The sequence below is a fragment of the Elephas maximus genome, chromosome 12, assembly GCF_024166365.1.
Source record: "Elephas maximus indicus isolate mEleMax1 chromosome 12, mEleMax1 primary haplotype, whole genome shotgun sequence".
Classification (NCBI taxonomy): Eukaryota; Metazoa; Chordata; class Mammalia; order Proboscidea; family Elephantidae; genus Elephas; species Elephas maximus.
This window is the reverse complement of record NC_064830.1, coordinates 109564906-109580158: the sequence shown is the minus strand read 5'-3', so window position 1 is coordinate 109580158 and position 15253 is coordinate 109564906. Positions and strand designations below refer to the sequence as shown.

The following is a 15253-nucleotide window of genomic DNA, read 5'->3' as shown; positions in this document are numbered from 1 at the left end:
CCCCGAGCAGCACAGGCAGGGCCTACTGGAACCTGACCAGCACTGATTCCTGGCCTGCCCTGTTGGCCCTACTACATGCCACAAACAACCTATCCCAGACCCTCCCCTTCAGCAGGATTTTCCCTGCTGCACCATAGCTGAATGACTGTCCCTGCCCATTGGACAAGGAGGTGAAAAGTTTTGTGACTACAGATGAACAAACAACAAAGAATGCACAGCCCAGCTGCTCAGACATAACCAAATAAAACAAAAAAGTGGGACAAACAAACCTACAATCAAGAAATGAAGAAAGTAACTACTGACTGCCCCAAAGACAGCAGAAAATATCAAAACATATTTAAAAAACAGGATGGTTCCAGTAGGCGTCCAAAATAAAACACCAGATGACTTTCCAGTAGAAGAAAAGGCACTAGAACTACCTGACAGGGAATTCAAATCCCTATACTATTCAGAGCAATACAAGAGTTGAAGAAGAGAGCAGACAAAAATGAGGAAAAAATAGACAAATTTTTGGAAAAGGCAGACAAATTTGTGGAAAATACAGACAAAAAAATGGAACAATTCAGGAAATTAATATAGGAACAAAATGCCAAAATAAATTCACAACTAGAAATCATACAAAAGCAACAATTAGAAATCCAAAAGATAAACAACAAGATTTCAGAAATGGACAGTGTCGTAGACGGGCTGAAGAGCAGGTTTGAAATGATGGAAGACATAATCAGTGAAATTGAAGACAAACACTTGGCTACAACTCTGAGGAAAAATCAGAAAAAAGATCAAAGACAAATGAAGAAACCGTAAGAATTATGTGGGATACAATTGAAAGCAAAACTTTGTGAGTGACCAGAGTTCCAGAACAGAGAGAGAAAACAGAAAACACAGAGAGGATCATTGAAGAATTGCTGACAGAAAACTTCCCTAATATCATGAATGATGAAAAGCTGACCATCCAAGAAACTCAATGAACCCCATAGACTCCAAAAGAAAAACACCAAGGCATATCATAATCACACTTGTTAAAACCAAAGACAAAGAAAAAATCCTGTGAGCAGCTCGAGAAAAACAAAAAGTCACATACAGAGGAGAAATAATAAGACTAAACTCTGATTATTCAGCAGAAGCCATGCAGGCAAGGAGGCAATGGAATGACATATATACAACCTTGAAAGAAAAACTTTTCAACCAAGAATAATATATCCTGCAAAACATTCATTCAAATATGATGGTGAAATTAGGACATTTCCAGATAAACAGAAATTAAGGGAATACGTAAAAACCAAACTTATCAGAATTATTAAAGGGAGTCCTTTGGTCTGAGAACAAACAACATCCGACCACGGCCTGAATCTAGGATGCGGGATTGTATCAGCCAGATACTAAACTATGAAATGAACTCTCAAGGACTATCCAAAACCAAGACAATTGCAACAGGAAACCAGAGAGGTTAATCTGTAAATGACAACAACATCAGAAAAATAAAGGAGGGGATAAATGGTATAGGTATAGAACTTTCTAATGGAGAGGAAGGCAAGGTGATACCAAGTAAGAATAGACTGGTTCAAACCTAGGAAGATAAGGGTAAATCTCGAGGTAACCACAAGGAAAGTTAACAAACCCACTCATCAAAATAAAGAAAAACATAAAGTCTCAATAAAAACAAAATCTACAAAAACAAAAGAAACCCACAAACAAAAGGAACTCAGCACAGGACATTATGCTGAGTGAAATAAATCAATTACAAAAGGACAAATATTGTATAACACCACTAGTATAAAAACTCATGAAAAGGTTTACACACAAAAAGAAACAATATATGATGGTTACGAGGGAGGGGAGTGGTGGGGATGGAAAAACACTTAAGAGACAAAAGATAAGCAGTAACTTTGGTGAAAGGTAAGACAGTACAAAACACTGGGGAAGCCAGCATGACCTGTGCAAGGCAAGGCCATGGTAGTTCCATAGACACATCTAAACTCCCTGAGGGACTGAATTGCTGGGCTGAAGGCTGCGGGGACCATAGTCTCAGGAAACATCTAGCTGAATTGGCATAACAGAGTTTATAAAGAAAATGCTCTACATTCTACTTTGGTGAGTAGCATCTGGGGTCTTAAAAGCCTGTGAGCACCCATTTAGGATACTCCACTGGTCTCATTCCTTCGGGAGCAAGGAAGAATGAAGAAAACTAAAGACACAAGGGAAAGATTAGTCCAAAGGACTAATGGACTACATCTAATACAGCTTCCACCAGAGTGAGTCCAGTACAATGAGATGGTGCCCGGCTACCACCACTGACTGCTCTGACAGGGATCACAATAGTGGGTCCCAGACAAAGCTAGAGAAAAATGAGGAACAAAATTCTAACTCAGAAAGAAAGACCAGACTTGCTGGCCTGACAGAGACTGGAGAAACCCTGAGATTATGGCCCCTGGACACCCTTTCAGCTCAGTAATTAAGTCACTACTGAGATTCAACCATCAGCCAAAGATTGAACAGGCCCATGGAACAAAACAAGACTAAAGGGGCGCACCAGCCCTGGGGCAGGGACTGGAAGACACAAGGGAACAGGAAAGCTGGTAACAGGGAATTCAGGGTTGAGAAGGAAGAGTGTTGACATGTAGTGGGATTGTTAACCACTATCATACAACAATGTGTGTACTAATTGTTTGATGAGAAACTAGTTTGTTCTGTAAATCTTCATCTAAAGTTCAATTAAAAAAAATAATAAATTTTTAAAAAAGAAATAAAAGATTAGTTGAAACTTAGAAAAATAAAGGTAAATTTTAAGTAACCACAAAGGAAACTCACAAACCTACACATCAAAATAAAAAAGAAAAACGTAAAGAATCAGCAAATACAAAATCAACAACAATGAAAAAGATGAAAAGAAAACATATAAAGAAAAACAACTCAGCACAGAAAATTAAGTGGAACAAGGAAGCTGTCACACTACAAAAAAAAGAAGAAAACATCAAAATGACAGCACTAAACTAAACTCATACCTATCAATAATTACACCAAATGTAAATGGACTAAATGCAACAATAAAGAGACGGAGGGTGGCAGAATGAATAAAAAAACACGATCCATTTATATGCTGCCTACAACAGACACACCTTAGACTTAAAGTCACAAACTAAAACTGAAAGGATGGAAAAAAAAATCAAGTAAACAACAATCAAAAAAGAATGCTAGTGTCAATATTAATCTCTGGCAAAATAGACTTTAAAGCAAAATCCACTACAAAGCATAAGGACGGAAACTATGTAATCATTAAAGGGTCAACACACCAGGAAGACATAGCCATAATAAATATTTATGCACCCAATGACAGGGCTTCAAAATACATAAAACAAACTCTAACAGTATTGAAAAGAGAAATATATAGCTCCACAATAGTAGTAGCAGAATTCAATGCACCACTTTTGGTGAAGGACAGAATATCCAGAAAGAAGCTCAATAAAGACACACAAGATCTAAATGCCACAATTAAACAACTTGATCTCATAGGCATATACAGAACACTCCGCCCAACAGCAGCCAAGTATACTTTCTTTTCCAATGCATGTGGAACATTCTCCAGAATAGACCACATATTAGGCCATAAAGCAAGCCTTAACAGAATCCAAAACATCAAAATTTTACAAAGCTTCTTTTCTAACCATAAAGCCATAAAAGTAGAAATCCATAACAGCAAAAGCAAGGGGAAAAATCAAATACATGAAAACTGAACAACACCTTGCTCAAAAACTACTGGGTTATAGAAGAAATCAAGAACAGAATAAAGAAATTCAAAGAATCAAAGAAAATGAAAACACATCAAATCAGAACCTTTGGGACACAGCAAAAGCACCGCTTAGAGGTCAATGCATAGCAATAAATGCACACATCCACAAAGAAGAAAGGGCTAAAATCAAAATACTAACCCTACAACTCAAACAAATAGAAAGAGAGCAGCAAAAGAAGCCCATGGGCACCAGGAGAAAGGAAATAATAAAAATTAGAGCAGAATTAAATGAAATAGAGAATTAAAAAAAAAAAAATGGAAAGGGTCAACAAGACCAAAAGCTGGTTCTTTGAAAAGATCAACAAAATTGAAAAACCACTGGCCAAATTGACGAAAGAAAAACAGGAGAGGAAACAAATAACCCGAATAAGAAACGAGAAGGGCGATATCACAACAGATCCAACTGAAATTAAAAGAATCATAACAGAATACTATGAAAAATTGTACTCTAACAAATTTGAAAACTAGAGGAAATGGAAAATTTTCTAGAAACACACTACCTACCTAAACTAACACAAACAGAGGTAGAAAAACTAAATAAACCTATAACAAAAGAAGAGGTTGAAGAAAAAAGGTTGAAGAGGTAACTTAAAAACTCCCAACAAAAAAAAGCCCTGGCCCTGACAGTTTCACTGGAGAGTTCTACCAAACTTTCAGAGAAGAGTTAACACCACTACCACTAAAGGTTTTTCAGAGCATTAGAAAAGGATGGAACACTCCTGAACTCATTCTATGAAGCCAGCATAACCCAGATACCAAAGCCAGGTAAAGACACCACAAAAAAAGAAAATTATAGACTGATATCACTCATGAAGATAAGATGCAAAAATCCTCAACAAAATTCTAGCCAATAGAAGTCAAAAATATATCAAAAAAAAATTCAGCATGTCCAAGTGGGATTCATACCAAGTATGCAGGAATGGTTCAATATCAGAAAAACAATCAATGTAATCCATCACATAAATACAAGACAAGAACCACACGAACTTATCAATTGATGCAGAAAAGGCATTTGACAAAGTCCAACACCCATTCATGATAAAAACTCTCAGCAAAATAGGAATAGAAGGAAAATTCCCCGACATAATAAGGGACACTTATACAAAGGAAACAGCCAGCATCATCCCAAATGGAGAGAGTCTGAAAGCATTCCCCTTAAGAATGGGAAGCAGACAAGGATGCCCTTTATCACCACTTTTATTCAACATTGTACTGGAGGTCCTAGCCAGAGCAATAAGGCAAGAAAAAGAAATAAAGGGTATCCCAACTGGTAAGGAAGAAGCACAAGTAACCCTATTTTCAGATTATACGATCTTATACACAGAAAACCCCCCAAAATGCACAAGAAAACTACTGGAACTAATAGAAGAGTTCAGCAAAGTACTAGATACAAGATAAACATACAAAAATCAGTTGGATTCCTCTAAACCAACAAAGAGAATTTTGAAAAGGAAATTACCAAATCAATACCATTTACAATAGCCCCCAAGAAGATAAAATACTCAGGAATAAATCTAACCAGAGACGTAAAAGATCTTTACAAAGAAAACTGCAAAACACTACTGAAAGAAACCAAAAGAGACCTACATAAGTGGAAAAACATAACATGCTCATAGAAAGGAAGCCTCAACATTGTAAAAATGTCAGTTCTACCCAAAGTGATCTACAGATCCAATGTAATCCTGATCCAAATTCCAATGACAGTTTCTAACAAGGTGGAGAAACAAATCACCAACTTCATATGGAAACAGGTCCCAGATAAAGCATTTCTCGAGAAGAAGAACAAAGTGGGAGGACTCACATTACCTGATTTTAGAATCTATTATACAGCCACAGTAGTCAAAACAGTCTGGTACAGGTATAACAACAGTTACATAGACCAATGGAACAGAATTGAGAATCCAGATGTAAATTCATCCACCTATGAGCAGCTGATATGTGACAAAAGCCTCAAGTCTGTTAAATGACGAAAAGTCTCTTTAACAAATGGTACTGGCATAACTGGATATCCATCTGCAAAAAAAATGAAATAAGACCCATACCTCACACCATGCACAAAAGCTAACTCACAATGAATCGAAGACCTAAACATAAAATCTAAAATGATAAAGATCAAGGAAGAAAAAATTGGGACAATGCTAGGAGCCATAATACATGGCATAAACAGAATATGAAGCATTACTAACGATGCACAAACACCAGAAGAGAAACTAGATAACTGGGAGCTCCTAAAAATCAAACATGCTCATCAAAAGACTTCACCAAAACAGTAAAAAGACAACCTACAGACTGGGAAAAAATGTTTGGTTATGACATACCTGCTAAGGGTCTAATCTCTAAAATCTACAAGATACTTTAAAACCTCAACAACAAAAAGACTAATAACCCAATTAAAAAATGGGCAAAGGATATGAACAAGCACTTCACCGAAGAAGACATTCAGGCAGCTAACAGACAGATGAGGAAAAGCTCACTATCATTAGCCATTAGAGAAATGCAAATCAAAACTACAATAAGATACCATCTCACCCCAACAAGGCTAGCGTTAATCCAAAAAACACAAAATAATAAATGTTCGAGAGGTTGTGGAGAACCTGGAACAATTCTGCTCTACTGGTAGGAATGTAAAATGGTACAACCACTTTTGAAATCAATTTGGCTCTTCCTTAAAAAGCTAGAAATAGAAATGCCATAGGATCCAGCAATCCCACTCCTTGCAATATATCCTAGAGAAACAAGAGCTGTCACATGAATAGATATATGCACACCAATGTTCACTGCAGCACTATTCACAATAGGAGAAAGATGGAAACAACCTAGGTGCCCATCAACAAACTATGGTCCATACACACAATGGAATACTACACAATGATAAAGAACAATGATGAATCCGAGAAACATCTCACAACATGGATCAATCTGGAAGACATTATGCTGAGTGAAATTAGTCAGGTGCAAAAGACCAAATATTGTAAGAGACCACTATTATAAGAACTCAAGGAAAGGTTTAAACAGAGAAGAAAACATTCTCTGATGGTTACAAGGGTAAGGAGAGGGAGAGGGGTATTCACTAACTAGATAGTAAAAAAAAAAAAAAAAAAAGTAGATAGTAGACAAGAATAATTTTAAAGTGAAGGGAAGGACAACACAAATACTGGGGAAGTCAGCATAACTGGACTAAACCAAAAACTAAGAAGTTTTTTTGAACACAAGCAAACACTTCGAGGGACCTAGTAGCAGGGGCTGGAGTCTGGGGACCAAGGTTTCGGGGGACATCTAGGTCAACTGGCATAACAAAGTTTATTAAGAAAATGCTCTGCATCCCACTTTGGTAAGTGGCGACTGGGGTCATAAAAGCTTGTGAGCGGTCATCTAAGATGCATGAATTGGTCCCAACCCACTTGGAGCAAAGGAGAATGAAGAACACCAAAGACCCAAGGAAAACATGAGCCCAAGAGACAAAAGGGCCACATAAACCAGAGACTCCATCAGCCTGAGACCAGAAGAACTAGATGGTGCCCAGCTACCACCAGTGACCGCCCTCACAGGGAACACAACAGAGAGCCCCTAACGGAGCAGGAGAAAAGTCTGGAGCAAAACTCAAATTCACGTAAAAAGAGCAGACTTAACGGTCTGACAATTAAGTGTTCTGGAATTCCCATTCTTTGCAATGTTATCCATAATTTGTTATGATCCACACAGTCGAATGCCTTTGCATAGCTGACAAAACACACGTAAACAACTTTCTGGTATTCTCTGCTTTCAGCCAGGACCCATCTGACATCAGCAATGGTATCCCTGGTTCCATGTCCTCTTCTGAAACCGGCCTGAATTTCTGGAAGTTCCCTGTCGATATACTGCTGCCACTGTTTTTGAATGATCTTCAGCAAAATTTTGCTTGCATGTGATATTAATGATATCGTTCTATAATTTCTGCAGTTGGTTGGATCGCCTTTCTTGGAAATAGGCATAAATATGGATCTCTTCCAGTCAGTTGACCAGGAAGCTGTCTTCCATATTTCTTGGCATAGAGGAGTGAGCACCTCCAGTGCTGCATCCGTTTGTTGAAACATCTCATTTGATATTCCGTCAATTCCTGGAGCCTTGTTTTTCGCCAATGCCTTCAGAGCAGCTTGGACTTCTTCCTTCAGTACCATCAGTTCCTGATCATATGCTACCTCTTGAAATGGTCGAACATCTGACTAATTCTTTTTGGTATAATGACTCTGTAGTCCTTCCATCTTCTTTTGATGCTTCCTGCATCATTTCATATCTTCCCCATAGAATCCTTCACTATTGCAACTCGGGGCTTGAATTTTTTCTTCAATTCTTTCAGCTTGAGGAACGTGGAGCGTGTTCTTCCCTTTTGGTTTTCTATCTCCAGCTCTTTGCATATGTTGTTATAATTCTTTAGTCTGTCTTCTTGCGCCACCCTTTGAAATCTTCTGTTCGGTTCTTTTACTTCACCATTTTTTCCTTTTGCTTTAGCTTCTTGACATTCGTGAGCAAGTTTCAGAGTCTCCTCTGACATCTGTCTTGATCCTTTCTTTCTTTCCTGTCTTTTCAATGACCTCTTGCTTTCTTCATGTATGATGTCCTTGATGTCATTCCATAATTTGTCTGGTCTTTGGCCATTACAGTTCAATGCATCAAACATCTTCTTGAGATGGTCTCTAAATTCACTGGGTTATACCCAACGTCGTACTTTGGCTCTGGTGGACCTGTTTTAACTTTCTTCAGCCTAAACTTGAACTTGCATATGAGCAACTGATGGTCTGTTCTGCAGTTGACCCCTGGTCTTGTTCTGACTGATATTGAGCTTCTCCATTGTCTCTTTCCACAGGTGTAGTCAATTTGATTCCTGTGTGTTCCACCCAGCAAGGTCCAAGTGTATCTTATTGGTCTTGCAAAATCCTGTCATGTGATCTCCAGCATTGTTTCCATCACCAAGTCCATATTTTCCAACTACTAATCCATCTTCCTTGTTTCCAACTTTCACATTCCAATCACCAGTAATTATCAATGCATCTCAACTGCATGTTTGATCAATTTCAGACTGCAGGAGTTGGTCAAAATCTTTAATTTCTTCATCTTTGGCATTAGTGGTTCGTGCATAAATTTGAATAACAGTTGTATTAACTGATCTTCCTTGTAAGTGTATGAATATTATCCTCTCACCGATAGCATTGTACTTCAGGATAGACCAATGTCCTTTTTGACACTAAATGTGATGCCATTCCTCTTCAAGCTGTCATTCCTATCATAGTAGACCATATGATTCTCTGACTCAAAAAGGCCAACACCAGTCCATTTCAGCTCACTAATGCCTAGGATATCAATCTGTATGTGTTCCATTTCAACAATTTCCTATTTTCCTAGATTCACACTTCATACATTTCATGTTCCAATTATTAATGAATGTTTGCAGCTGTTTCTTCTCATTTTGAGCAAATAAAGGTCCCAAAAGCTTGACTCCATCCGCATCACTAAGGTCAACCCTACTTTGAAGAGGCAGCTCTTCCCTAGTTATCTTTTGAGTGCCTTCCAACCTGAGGGGCTCATCTTCCAACACTATATTAGACAATGTTTCACTGCTACTCATAAGGTTTTCACTGGTCAATTTTTTCAGAAGTAGACTGCCAGGTCCTTCTTCCAACTCCATCTTAGTCTAGAAGCTCTGCTGAAATCTATCCGCCATGGATGACCCTGCTGGTATTTGAAATACCAGTGGCATAGTTTCCAGCATCACAGCAACATGCAAGCCACCACAGTATGACCAGCTGACAGATGAGTGGTGGGACTGGTCAATAGACTTATGCAAATGAAGTGACCATAGCCTACTATGCAAATGAAGTGTGTATGGCCTACTGAAAGGGGATTGATCAGTTCATGTTCCTAGCGAGAGGATCACGCCTTGAAACTGGCCAGGAGTTTGCTTATGCTGTTGGCTCCTGACTTAGGACATGCTTGAGTTACAACGAAATGCACTTATGACTGTCCTTTTATTTGCACATCCTATTGTTAGTAATATGTACTACATACAAAGTTGCAATGTGTAATTTGCTGATGTTATCATTCTCATGCCAAACCCCAAAGACAAATAAAGATCAGATTTATAGATGCTGATAATAGAAGGCAATAATAATGAAAACTAAAAAAAAAAAAAAAAAAATCAAAGTATTGGACTTATGTCAGAACTGACTTAAAACAGTCCTAAGAATGGAACCGCATTGTAAGTTGGGGACTACCTGTATGTGCAGTGAACCCCACAGAGTAGACAGAAGAAGGAATAAAGAAGCAAGAAAGTACAAAAGGCAAGTGTGGTGGATAAGATTGTGTATTAACTTGGCTGGGCCATGATTCTCAGTGTTTTTATGTGGTCATCCCCATGATAGGACCTGCTGTGAGCAGCCAGTCAGTTGAAAGGGAGTTTCCTTGGGCATTTGGCCTGCATCTCAATATAAGTAGACATTCTGGCTTTTGCCTGCTCTGGATTCTGCAGCTGCCACATGTTCGTCTGACCTCTGGTTCGTGGGACTTGAGTTAGCAGCTTATCTGCCGATTTCTTGATTCGATAATCTTCACAGCCTGCGAGCAAGAGCCCTGCTCTCTGACCTGCCAATCTTGGATTCACCAGCCCCTGCAGCTACCTGAATCAGGAGAAGCCTTGTGGTCTTGCCTGCCAATTCTGGGATTCGTCAATCTACAAAGCATGTGAGCAGGAGCCCTGCTCTCCAACCTGCCAATCATGGGTTCACCAGCCCCTGTGGCTACATGAAGCAGAAGTCTCTATCCTGATCCACGGACTTGGGACACTCCAGCCTCTGCAATTTTGTGAGCCATTTCCTTAATATAAATCTCTCTATATATTTATACATTTTACTGGTTTTACTTCTTTAGAGAACCCAGCCTAAGACAGCAAGACAGGCAAGAAGGGAGAAGCAGAGAGGAGGCAAGGAAACTCCTAAAGGAGCTGTAACACAGGTCAGTGTCTAACACTGAAGACAGCGAGAGGCCTGGATAGGGCCCCGTGGCAGAGTTGTTAGTGGCAGCAGAAATCTGCTGAGGCTAAGAGAGCTGAACAAAACTGCTACACTAACTATGATTCGGGTCAGTTAACAACACAGAGGCCAACGGCAGGGAGGCAGAAGACGGAGAGGCCTGTCTTAAGGGGGCTGAGAGGAAGCCTGTCCTGAGGGGGCCAAGAGGAGTCCTGCATGGCTGAGAGGAGGCGTGTACAGCAGAGATGGGCTGGCTTGCTTGCTTGCTTGCATGGCTGAGACCAGCTGAGAGAACTGTCCTGCGCTGAAGAAGGAATGTGCTCCCCTGTTCGAAGGAGCCTCCCAGACTGCCTACCTGCTTCCTGACCCTGATCCCGAGCTGTAGCCTGTGGATCCTGATCCCGAGACATACCCGTTACTTCCTTCATAAATCACTTAAATGTAAGCATGGTCTGTGTGTTCTGTGTGGTCACTGCAACAGATTATCAAACCCAGAAGAGAAGTAGAGAATGCCATGGGAGAGACAGCTGCTGTCAGAATTAGTAAAAAGGTCGGAGAGTGGAAGTGTGTCGGACCTCCACCTCCGAGTAACCAGCTTTGGGCTGATCCTGGTCATTACTCTCCCTGAAGTCAGACAGGCTCTGACACTACTACTAGAATTTTACACTAGCCAAGTTGAGGGAATGATGAAAAAATGGTTTTAATCTGACTAAATATTTCTGATTCCAGTTTTCATTAAAGCAACAGCTATTTATTGAGCACCTTCTATGACACAGGCCCTGAGCAAAACAAACTCCCTGTTTTCAGGGAAGACACACAAGTCAGGTGGTGATGAGTGCTAGCAAAAGGAACCGAGCAGGGCACTGGAGAAACAACTGGGATCTGTCTTTATTTCAGATAGGGCAGTTAGAGAAAGAGAAGAAAAGGTGGGAGCCTTGAGGGCATCAGAGGGAAGAGTAATCCAGGCAGAGGGAGGGCAGAGGTGGGAAGGCGATGGGTATGAGAGAAAGAGCAAAGAGGCCAGCGTGGCCGGGAAGATGGGCAGGCCATCCAGGTCTTGTAAGGACTTTGACACCCACTGTGAGGAAGGAAGGCGGGTTTGAGCACAGGGAAGTGACCAGATCTGGGCTTTGGACAGAACACACGACTGCAACACAGAAAACAGACTGGGTGGGGGAGCAGCACAGGAGCTGAAGTGTCTTCTTCAAATGTATCTATCTCTTATTTGATACGTTTCAGATCTTTTTGAAAAAAAAAAAAAAAATTTTAGCTACATTGCAAAGTCTGCACATTTTTAGTGCTAGCAAGCTACCGTTTTGGTTTCAAACTAAACATTTTTCAGTATATTTTTGTCTTCTTTATTTTCGTCACGTATAGGTGGAGATTCCATGTGTCAGTTTCAATTTTCTCACATTCATACTCACTTGTTGGCAAAGCCTCTGACCTAGAGTAACACTTGTGCTTGCAAGAGAAGGATCTATGTAGATTTGTAGAGTATCAGCATGTCTTTTCATATAAATTGAATATTTAAGTCAATGATCTTAATTCCACACGAAAACAATATTTCAGATTTTTTAAAACAATTAGAAGTATGACACCAACAAATACCAATATTTCAGACCTTAAAAATAGCAAGAATAGTGAAAACCAGTACCACAAGGACTATTACTCCTATAGACGAAGAACTCGGTTCAGAGAGATTAAGCAACTTGCTTGAAGTCACACAGCTAGTAGTTGGTGGCTCGAATTTGAACACAGGCGGTTTGAAACGTGAAGCCACTGGTTTCACTATGACACCAAAGGCTTCTCAGAGGTGACGTCTGAGTCGGGCCTTCAAAGGGGTTGTCCTTCCCCTAGGGCTCAAGTGAATTAGTAAAGGCTGGGATATCCACTCTGGGGAAGGAATTAGGAAGCAAATTAGGAGCAAACCTGACTGGACAACTAACTTTTGTCATTGAGGCACATGCTCTGTTTATGGAACTTTCTTAAGTTGCGTTCAATCCTCTGGATCCTGTGTGGGAGGTAGACTGTGTGCTTGAAGCCAAGAGACAGGCCTACGGATTGGAGTCTGGGAGTGTGGTCCAAGCGACTGGTCTCGGGTTCTGCTGGGTGGAAACGGGGACTAAGCCAGGAGGGAGGGGATAACCCATGGAGGTCCTGGTGCTGAGGGAGGCCCAGCCATAGGCCTTCCTAGGAGCTCTCCCTCCCTTTACTTCATTGCTAATAAATTACCCGTCTTTCCTCTCCTGTAGGGTCCTGTGGGAGATGACAGACAGAGCCTCCTCTATGTGGTCCCTGTCCTCCAGGACATCACCTCGAGGTGACTTTGGACTAAAAATGCACAGACTTTGGAATAAGAAATGTTAAGGCTATCCAGGAATAATTACTAAGGTTTCATTTATTAAAATGCCATTTGTTGTTGTTGTTGTCAGCTGCCGTCGAGTTGGCCTCCAACCCATGGTGACACCACGCACAACAGGCTCGAACTGTTGTGATCCACAGGGTTTCCATTGGCTGACAGTCTGTCTGGAAGTTAGCATCAGAGAACACCAAAGCTTCCACTGGCAGACAGGTGGTGACTGTGCCTGGGCTACACCGACTGAGAGTCAAACCCAGCATGACAGGCAAGACTTCTACCTCCGAACCACCACTGCCCCCTAAAACGCATTCAGGTGCATTTTAACAGCAATGGAGCTATGGGGCAGGGATGTGGAGGAGGGACCTAACTTAAAGCTGTGGAGGGAGAGGAGAAACCATTGGTTCTTCTCTGAGTCGTGTGGTAGAAGTCAAAGCTGCGTGGCCTCCCGCGACTCACTTGCTTACTCTGGGCCTGTTTCCTCAGCTGTAAAGAAATTTGGAAATTATATATGTAAAACACCAGAAGGGTACCAGACACATGGTACATGCCAAATACATATTATTTTGTGCTAGGATTTTAACAAATATTTACTCGTTTAATCTTTACAACACTGAAGAGGTAACTGCTGTCGTTCCTCAAAAGGTGAGGAAACTGAGCTGTTAGAGCTTAGGTAACGTACCTGAGGTCACACAACCAGTTGGAGGCAGAACCCAGGCCAAGTCTGTTGTTGCTGTTAGGTGCCATGTGACAGGATAGAACTGCCCCATAGGGTTTTCTACGCAGTAATCTTTAGGGAAGCAGACCATCTGGTCTTTCTCCCAAAGAGCCACTGGGTGGGTTTGAACCAGCAACCTTTCGGTCAGCAGCCAAGCTCTTAACGGATGTCAAAGTTCCTGTTCTCTTACTCGGAAAGAAAAAGGGACAGAAAAACAAAAAATGAGTTAACGGCTGCTTTGCCAACCCCGGTACAGGGATAAGGTATGGGAAAATGTTTAATATATAAAAATACTGTGTGAGTGTAAGATACCTGGGTATACACTGCAAGAAGATTCTGTGAAATTCCTTTAAGTTGGGCCGAAAACACAGTAGGGCTCGTCAACATCGGTACCTCCACGGTAGGAGTATCTGACCTTACTGCCATCTCGGTCTAAAACCTGAGAAATCAGCCAGGCGATTAATCGATTAATCGGCATTGCAAATTCACTCTCTGCAGCCGCCAGAGAATGGACTTCACGTCTGGGTTCCACTGTTCCCGGCCCAACGACTCCCTCGTTTAACCACCGCCTACACCCTGTGACCCCCGCCCCCCAACAGCCAGGCGCGGCGTAGACCTCCGAGGGCAGAGTTCACCCCAGCACCCTGTCTCCGCTCGGGGTTCGCCCCAGCACCCAGTCTTCCCTCGGGGTTCGCCCCAGCACCCTGTCTCCGCTCGGGGTTCGCCCCAGCACCCTGTCTCCGCTCGGGGTTCGCCCCAGCACCCTGTCTCCGCTCGGGGTTCGCCCCAGCACCCTGTCTCCCCTCGGGGTTCGCCCCAGCACCCTGTCTCCGCTCGGGGTTCGCCCCAGCACCCTGTCCCCGCTCGGGGTTCGCCCCAGCACCCTGTCCCCGCTCGGGGTTCGCCCCAGCACCCTGTCTCCGCTCGGGGTTCGCCCCAGCACCCAGTCTCCCCTCGGGGTTCGCCCCAGCACCCTGTCCCCGCTCGGGGTTCGCCCCAGCACCCTGTCTCCGCTCGGGGTTCGCCCCAGCACCCTCAGCTCCGCGCGCTCTGCACCCTGCGGAAGGCGGCCCTCGCTCTGCTGTCACCCGGCCACCCCCGGCCGGGAGAGGGGCCGCGCAGGGTCGGGGCGAGGCCGGAGGGCCGCAGCCGGGAGCGCGGGGCAGCCGCGGCGGGGGGGGGGGGGGGACGGCACCGAGCCAGCACACAATGGGCCGGGCGGGCCGGTGGGCCGTCTGGCGGGGCCGAGCCGGCAGGAAGGAGGGCGGCCCGGGACCCCGCGCCGCGCCACGTGGCCAGGAGAGCCACGTGGCCAGGAGAGCCCGGGGCGCAGGCCGGGCGCGGCTTGCGTGCGCGCCCCCGCGCGTGCGTGCGATTTGCGATCAGGCGGC

At 42.7% G+C, this 15253-nt stretch overlaps 1 long non-coding RNA gene across 5 annotated transcripts; it reads right to left on the bottom strand.

The window, feature by feature from the left end:
- Positions 1-12139: 12139 nt before the first annotated feature.
- Positions 12140-15220, bottom strand: LOC126087370 (uncharacterized). Of its 5 annotated transcripts, XR_007519740.1 has the most exons (5): positions 14866-15220; positions 14175-14301; positions 13827-14051; positions 13021-13630; positions 12142-12890 (listed from the first exon to the last, which is right to left on the bottom strand). It is a non-coding gene; the product is annotated as an uncharacterized LOC126087370 (long non-coding RNA). The 5 variants fall into 5 exon arrangements; XR_007519743.1 differs by having other exon boundaries at positions 12140-13630; positions 14836-15218; XR_007519741.1 differs by having other exon boundaries at positions 12140-13630; positions 13827-14047; positions 14866-15218.
- Positions 15221-15253: the final 33 nt, after the last annotated feature.